Genomic DNA, 8,128 nt, shown 5'->3' on the forward strand with positions numbered 1-8,128 from the left:
AACCGCTGCACGAGTCACTGTATGCCGGAGATCGAAGCGGCCTTGGCACCAATTGTCTGTTTTCATTTCGTCCGTTATTTAAATGTCCCTCCAAATTTTTCTTCAATTTTAATTCATGTAACAGCTCTTGATATTCTTTTGTAGATTGTAGATTGTAGTCATAGTGGGTGCTCAATGAAGACAAGTTTTCTCAATCAGTTCTTGAGGGTGTATATTTAGATACACATAGCGCTCTTTCAAGGAAAATTCGTCTCATCCTTTCTATCTCTCTTTTGTCTTTCAATTTTCAGGAAGGTTCATATGATTACAATGCCGTAGGTTACTATTGGTGTAATTTTTAGATGGAAACGTCTCAAGGCGATTTTGATCGAACGTTGACTATGTTGATCTATGTCGTTTATTACTATTTTTGCTGCCGGGGTCCTTCTTTATGAGAGCTGTAAATGTAGTTCCAGTTGTCTGGAAAGTCATTCCGACATTTTTGAACGTATTTACAATTATCAGAGGTAAGCCTTCGTAACTGAGTGTGTCTGTTGCTGCTCGCCTTCCTCTCCTTCTAAAAACAACGGCTTGTGTTCTCTGTTCATTAATTTCTAAATTTTTTTTGGACAATATTGACAGGTTGATGAGTGATTTTTAAAGTTTATCTTGGCGTGGTGATGTACGAGGGGTATGTACAAGCTTTTGCCGGTTTTTAGTAAAGAAAACACGTAATTTTCGGAGAAAATTCATTTTATGTTTATTCAAAATATTGCCGATTGCCTTCTACACACATTGACCATCTTTCAGGTAAGTTATGAATACCATGCCAGAAAAACTGCTTGTCTTTTCCTGCAAGCCATTCGTCAAGCCACTTTCCAGCTTCCTCGAAATTGCTGAAGTGCTGCTCTGCGACCGCGTGCCCCATTGATGCGAAAAGGTGATTGTCAGATGGCTCCAGGTCGGGGCAGTAGGACGGGTGTGGAATGATGTCCAATCCAAGCGATTGCAAGCTCTCCCAATAGTTTAGCTGTGTGAGACGGCGCATTGTCGTGTAAAAAATCACTTTTCCATGTCTTCTGACCCATTCCATTTCGTTCAATGCGTGATTCAAAATAATCATTTGTTGGCTATAGCGTTGTGCATTATCGGTTTCGCAGGGCTTCAAGAGTTAATAATATACAATACCGCTCTGATCCCATCAGACAAAAAAGCATGGTTTTCTTGGTGAAGCGATTTGGCGAAACCATGTCTCACATGTTCTAATCGATGGAGCGAATTCACCATGTTTCTACAAGCAAACGATGACTTTACACAGCCTTTTACTTTTCATTTGATGAAATAAGAAAATCAATGTGTGCCGCAAATGTTCTCTTTCAGGCACACACTTCGACATGATCACTGAACGATACAACACAGACGTTTGTGTTTGGCGTACTCAACTTCTGTGTGCTGGTAGGTCAATCTCAGGCAAACAAATTGACGTATGTGTCAAATTCATACGCTATGTACTGTTTGCTGGCACCTTCTTTTAGAGAAACCGGAATAGGCTTATGCATGCACCTGGTTATTACCACATCGTCCGGGTATCGTTAAATTATAACTTTATTCTCATCGATTTATTCTGTTACATCACGTGTTGCTACATTGAAAGGAAGTTGGCTGAAAGGATCCCCTTGACTGACCCCTACAGTCTGAAGAATTTGCTTTGATTTGACGATATCGTCGCATATTCTCACATAGTTTTCTAATAATAACATTTTTATCAGCTTTGTAAAACAGGTTTTCGCGGTTATCTCTTCCAATTTCTGAAGGATGAGGCTCCTGCTTGCGGAGACAAAGGCTTTGTGAATGTTTGCAAGCACTGCATATAATTTTCTTTCTTGTGGCCTGATTGCTTTTTGTATAGCTTCAATTAAACAATTAAATGCCTGTGTTGCTGATCTGCCTCTTCTAAATCCGAACTGTTCTTCTGGTATTTTGTCATCTACTGTATCCCTCACTCGGTTTGTTAGAATTTTTGTTAAATGCTTCAATAATGTGCCTCTAAAGCAATTCATGGTAGGCATTCGGATCACTCGCATCTTTTCTCCTGAGACTTTCTGAATTTTTCTTTGCTTCCTTAATTATTTCCTTATAATGTTTCCTTTTTGGGAGTATTCTGCAAGTGTTTCCTGTGTTTGGCAACACTCTCAGTGGTGGTGTCGACGGGTCCAGCTCCACCGGGGTGAAGCTCTTTTCAGGAGACGCGGCGGCGGCCTTGGCCGCACGAACCGTGACGCTCCCACCCTTCAAACGCAATGTCGCGTTCAGTTTTAGCAACCGATCCTCAGCCTGGCGTGGCCCGGGAACGGAATCCACGGACCGCAATGTGTGTTCGAAATGTCGATGTTCATGTATCCTGCAGTTCACATGTCGACGCGCAATTTGCTGCGTACTTCATTGACCCACGAGCCGAGTGATCCACCATTCAGGGGTTTTATTTTTATTTTTCGATCGTTCTCTCCACGGTGAGTGGAAGAGAAGCAATAATTTTCATGGGTTTCTCGTCACAGAGCTAAGAAGTGTTTCGAGCATGGGCGTTGCGTTCATTTAAAACCTGCCCGCCGGGCCGAAGCCGCGACGGGTCCCCTCGTGTTATCCCCGCTCCACTGAGCGAGCGAGGTAGGTACCCAATGCCGAACGTCTGCATCGTAGCAGACGCGGCCACGCGGACCGCGACACTCCCGCTGTCGGCGACGGGCGGGGCCGCCGCTTACAGAGTACGTACAGGACTCGCCTGAGCTCGCAACAGCGGGCTCGGCAGGAGTCTCGCTCCTCGAGGGAGCCTCGCCGGAGGAGAGGACCGTCTGATGTTTCTTTCCTTGTTTTGTAACAGATATGGTTGAACCATGGTTTAGCCTTCCTCTCTTTGATACTTAGTGGTACTGATGTTTGCTTGATTTTACGTCCATGTATTGAAGGAATCCGTTTAAGTTACCGCGGTGTATTTCGTTCAGAATTATTGTGCACGGTTACAGAATTGGCCTCCAGTTTATCCTTGTCCATTTTTCGCGATGGTGGTTCCTTGAGTTTGGTTTTGGTTGACAGATCTAAGTTTCCTATTAGAATAATTTCTACAGGAGATGTTTCATTATTGCTGTTTCATTTAGTACCGATGGTTTCACTTCTTTCCAACCTAACTTAATACTGAATATAAGATCAATAATACTGCTTCCGTTTGGGCCCATGTATGTCTTCTCATTTTCCTCGTTAAGTAATGAGAATTCCTCTATCTCTAGGTAGTTAAATACCACTTAAGCTTTTGTTTGCAAATTCTATCCGACAGTTTAGATCACCAGCAATCTTAAGATCATCTACCTTTTCTACTTTGGAGATTCCTGTCATCAGTTCGTTAAAATGTCGTAGTCTTTCCATTCACGTTGAAAATAAACGCACATCACAGTTATGAACGTTCTTTTAATCTTTAGCAAATTATCTGTCTTATACACTAAACTGAAATGGGACATGCTGGCTGATGAGAGGCATGCCAGTCCTCCCTTTGGTCTCCCGGATTTACCTTGAGTTGCTAACACATGGATTGCGTATTTCTTATTTATGTGTGGTTATTTCATTGCAAATGTTTCTGTAAGAACCACTGTATCATATTCGGTGAATTTATCATTGCGCCAAGTAAACTTGGCAACTCTTCTATGTAGGTACCATACTAAGCATTTAATATCAGTCCTTACGTCGTACACCCTTTTGATTGCGGAAACCTTTATTAGGATTGTCCCTAGTTAATCTATAGGGGGGAAAAGTCACACCTTCCGACGAGGAGTCTTCTTTGCCGACATTTCCCCTGCCTGAATATGGAATGCCTATTCTAAAAGCTTTTGTCTATGTGGATCTAGAGTTTAGGAGTGTACCTTCCATAATGTCCGTTACTCCGTTTACCGAGCTCGATAGCTGCAGTCGCTTAAGTGCGGCCAGTATCCAGTATTCGGGAGATAGTAGGTTCGAACCCCACTGTCGGCAGCCCTGAAAATGGTTTTCCGTTGTTTCCCATTTTCACACCAGGCAAATCCTGGGGCTGTACCTTAATTAAGGCCACGGCCGCTTCCTTCGCACTCCTAGCCCTTTCCTGTCCCATCGTCGCCGTAAGACCTATCTGTGTCGGTGCGACGTAAAACAACTAGCAAAAAGAAAGTTACTCCGTTTTCTTCTTTGTAGGCTGTTAGATCTTCGCTCGTTGCAGAAGTGTTACGTCTTCCAATATAAAAACCATGCGAGGCGTTCTACCGCACATAATCTTCCAGCTTCTTTTTTTTCGTTCATGTGCCGTGTCTTCTTATCTTCAACTAGCGAATGTACCCGTGCTTCGCTACGGTATTCTACATTGTATTCGAATATTGAAGTAAATAGTGTGCATGAAGTAAATAAGATTGTTTTAAAATTGCATGTCTCTTAGCGTTATCCGAGAAAGAGCATGGGGAGGTCCCCGTACGTTGTTTCCAATGTAAAGTGTTTGTTATGGATTTGTGATATAACGGCAGGCTCACTTGCCTACTGCCATTCACAATCGAGTTGGGAAGTTTACATTATAATTGCAGGCCCCATTGCCTACTATGCTTACAGAATCGATTAGGGGAGTTTTCGTTAAAATGGCAGCCCCTTTCCTACTTCCAGGCAGATAACATTTTTTTTATTATAATGGCAGGCAATTACCCTACTATCACTCGAAATTGAGTTGTGCAGTTATCATTATAATGCCAGGCCCATTTTCCTACTTCCAGCCAGCTTACTGCCAGTCACACCAAGTTGGTGAGTTTCCATCAAAATAGCAGGCCACTATGTCTAATGCCAGTCACATTTTAGATGAGGACATTTCTTTATAATGGCGGGCACCCTTGCCTACTGCCAAACACAATCGGGTAGGGGAGTTTTAAACAAAACTGCATGCTCACTTGCCTTCTGCAAGTCAAATCGAGAAGTGAACTATTCATTACAATTGTAGACCTTCCTTACTAATGACAGTTACACAGGAGTTGGAGAAGGAACACTTTCATACTGCCAGTCAAAGTCGGTGTGGGGAGTACTGATTACAATAGCAGACCCACCCTTTCTCGATCACTACAAATCGACATCAGTGAATATATATAGATCGACATACGAAAGTATATGCGTGTTTACAATATTGAAGACCTTCATTTACAGATTAACTGCTACTAAACGTACGTCATATCGACAAAGGATTATACCATAAGACACGCCGGATTTAGTGTCCTAAATGGCTGGTCCTATAATATGTCACCTATTCATGGGTCAGATTGAGTTAGAAACGTGGAACAGGGTAACGTTTTCGTCAGATTATCTCACATTACATTACTTTTCGGATAATTATGTGACAGCTACACACATAGCATTTGGCTCACATATGGCTACTGGGCGGGCCAGTTTTCGTGAAGAGTTTGATGATTCTGTATTTCATATGAGTAATCGAAAGTATGAATTATGCTGTGAAAATTCCAAATTGACTTAACATCGATTAATAGAGAAAAATCAAACATAAAAGGGATACAGATACGGCAAAAAGTCATAAGAACAAGGTTGTAGATCATTCCAAATTGAACGGAGAATGTGCAATCTGTTATGTGATAGGAATTTCCGAAGGTCTGCACCATCATTAAAATTGCCTGCATATTTCGATATTCTTCGGGGATAAAAAGTGAAAAATGTAATGACCTTGGATGTTTTCCGTTCGTTACAGGCTAAAACGTATAATTTTGTCAAATTTCAATTATCTTCTTTTTCTTCTGGCAGATTATGCCGAAATCTGGATTTTGGGCGAGGCGGGTAAAAATTAGGACTTTCAGGAAACTAAACCAAAAATTATGCAGATGGTCATTATTACCCCTTAAACGGAAAGCTGTACGAAAATTCCGCCAAAATAGTCAGTGTAGAGGCACACAGTCGTTACGATTTGATTTATATAGATAAGGAATCTGCTCCATGTAAAACACCTTTTTGGCTATGTCCGCTGGACTTAACCTGCAAAACTGACCATTAATGATATCTCCCTTATTAATCCTCCTGACGAAAAAATGCACATGAAAAAAAGGTTTAGAGGTGGAATTCCATCACGTTTGGTCGATTTCCAGTCAGGTTGGTCTTGTTCTGTATATATTGTGGAAGAGTAAAATCACCATTTCGGTTCCCTATAAACCGCCAGTCCATTCCGGAACATGAAATGTTATTTACGTTTAAAACCTACCTTTGGACAGGTGGATGCTAAATATGAATTTTGGTTCGAATGTCTTCAGTAGTTTTCAAGTTGTAAGGAATAGGCCCTACGCTTTACACGCACCCTCTCGTGAGTTAAGTCCGGTGGGACTTGTACAAAAAAATGATATCTCCCTTATTAATCCTCGTATCGAAATGATGCACATGAGAAAAAAGGTTTAGAAATTAATTTCCACCAAGGCAGGTAGATTTAAATTAACGTTGGTTGTGTATATTTTGTGGAAGTGCAAAATCACTGTTTCGGGTTCGTATAAACCCCCAGTCAGTTCAGGGATTTAGAAACAATATTTGCCCTAAAACCTGTCAAGGACAGGTGTATTCTAAATATGAGTATTGGTGGAAATACATCCAGTAGTTTCTAGCACTCGCGTACATACGGCGTAATTAAGGAAGAAAATAATACAGTTAAGAGAGTTGAAAGTAATAGAAAATGGATTATAACTGGGGACAGTCGGATAACGACAAATATGTAAATGCCAAGTTAATGTATTGGAAAATCTAATGCCCCTCAATAAATTATGCTAGTGTGAGTTGGGAAGTTTACATTATAATTGGAGGCCCCATTGCCTACTGCGCGGTCACAATCAAGTAGGGAGTGTTCGTTACAATGGCAGGCCCCATTTCCTACTCCCAAACAGATTACAGTCGAGGTGATTTTATTATGATGGCAGGCAAATTCCCTACCACATTTCAAAATTGAGTTGTGCCGTTATCATTATAATGTCAGGCCGATTTTCCTACTGCCAGCCAGCTTACTGCCAGTCACACCAAGTTGGTGAGTTTCCATCAAAATAGCAGGCCACTATGCCTAATGCCAGTCACATTTTAGATGAGGACATTTCTTTATAATGGCGGGCACCCTTGCCTTCTGCCAAACACAATCGGTTAGGGAAGTTTTAAACAAAACTGCATGCTCACTTGCCTTCTGCAAGTCAAATCGAGAAGCGAACTATTCATTACAATTGTAGACCTTCCTTACTAATGACAGTTACACAGGAGTTGGAGAAGGGCCCTTTCATACAGCCAGTCAAAGTCGGTGTGGGGAGTACTGATTACATTAGCAGACCCACCCTTTCTCGATCGCTACAAATCGACATCAGTGAATATATATAGATCGACATACGAAAGTACATGCGTGTTTACAATACTGAAGACCTTCATTTACAGATTAACTGCTACTAAACGTACGTCATATCGACAAAAAATTATACTATAAGACACGCCGGATTTAGTGCCCTAAATGGCTGGTCCTATGATATGTCATCTATTCTTGGGTCAGATTGAGTTAGAAACGTGGAACAGGGTAACGTTTTTGTAAGATTATCTCACATTACATTACTTTTCGGATAATTATGTGACAGCTACATACATAGCATTTGGCTCACATATGGCTACTGGGTGGGCCAATTTTCGTGAAGAGTTTGATGATTCTGTATTTCATATAAGTAATCGAAGGTATGAATTATGCTTGTGAAAATTCCAAACTGACTTAACATCGATTAATAGAGAAAAATCAACCGTAAAAGGATACAGATACGGCAAAAAGTCATAAGACCAAGGTTGTAGATCATTCCAAATTGAAAGGAGAATGTGCAATCTGTTATGTGATAGGAATTTCCGAAGGTCTGCACCATCATTAAAATTGCCTGCATATTTCGATATTCTTCGGGGATAAAAAGTGAAAAATGTAATAATCTAGGTTTTTTTCCGTTCGTTACAGGCTAAAACGTATAATTTTGTCAAATTTCAATTATCTTCTTTTTTTCTTCTGGCAGATTATGCCGCAATCTGGATTTTGGGCGAGGCGGTTAAAAATTAGAACTTTGAGGAAACTAAACCAAAAATTGTGCAGATGGTCATTATTACC

The 8,128-nt window shown here is 41.0% G+C and overlaps 1 pseudogene; it reads right to left on the reverse strand.

Annotated features, from left to right (window-relative positions):
* Positions 1 to 2,302: 2,302 nt before the first annotated feature.
* Positions 2,303 to 2,457, reverse strand: LOC136865023 (5.8S ribosomal RNA; annotated as a pseudogene).
* Between the last annotated feature and the right edge of the window lie 5,671 nt (positions 2,458 to 8,128).

The sequence above is a fragment of the Anabrus simplex genome, chromosome 2 (assembly GCF_040414725.1).
Source record: "Anabrus simplex isolate iqAnaSimp1 chromosome 2, ASM4041472v1, whole genome shotgun sequence".
NCBI classification, from domain to species: Eukaryota; Metazoa; Arthropoda; class Insecta; order Orthoptera; family Tettigoniidae; genus Anabrus; species Anabrus simplex.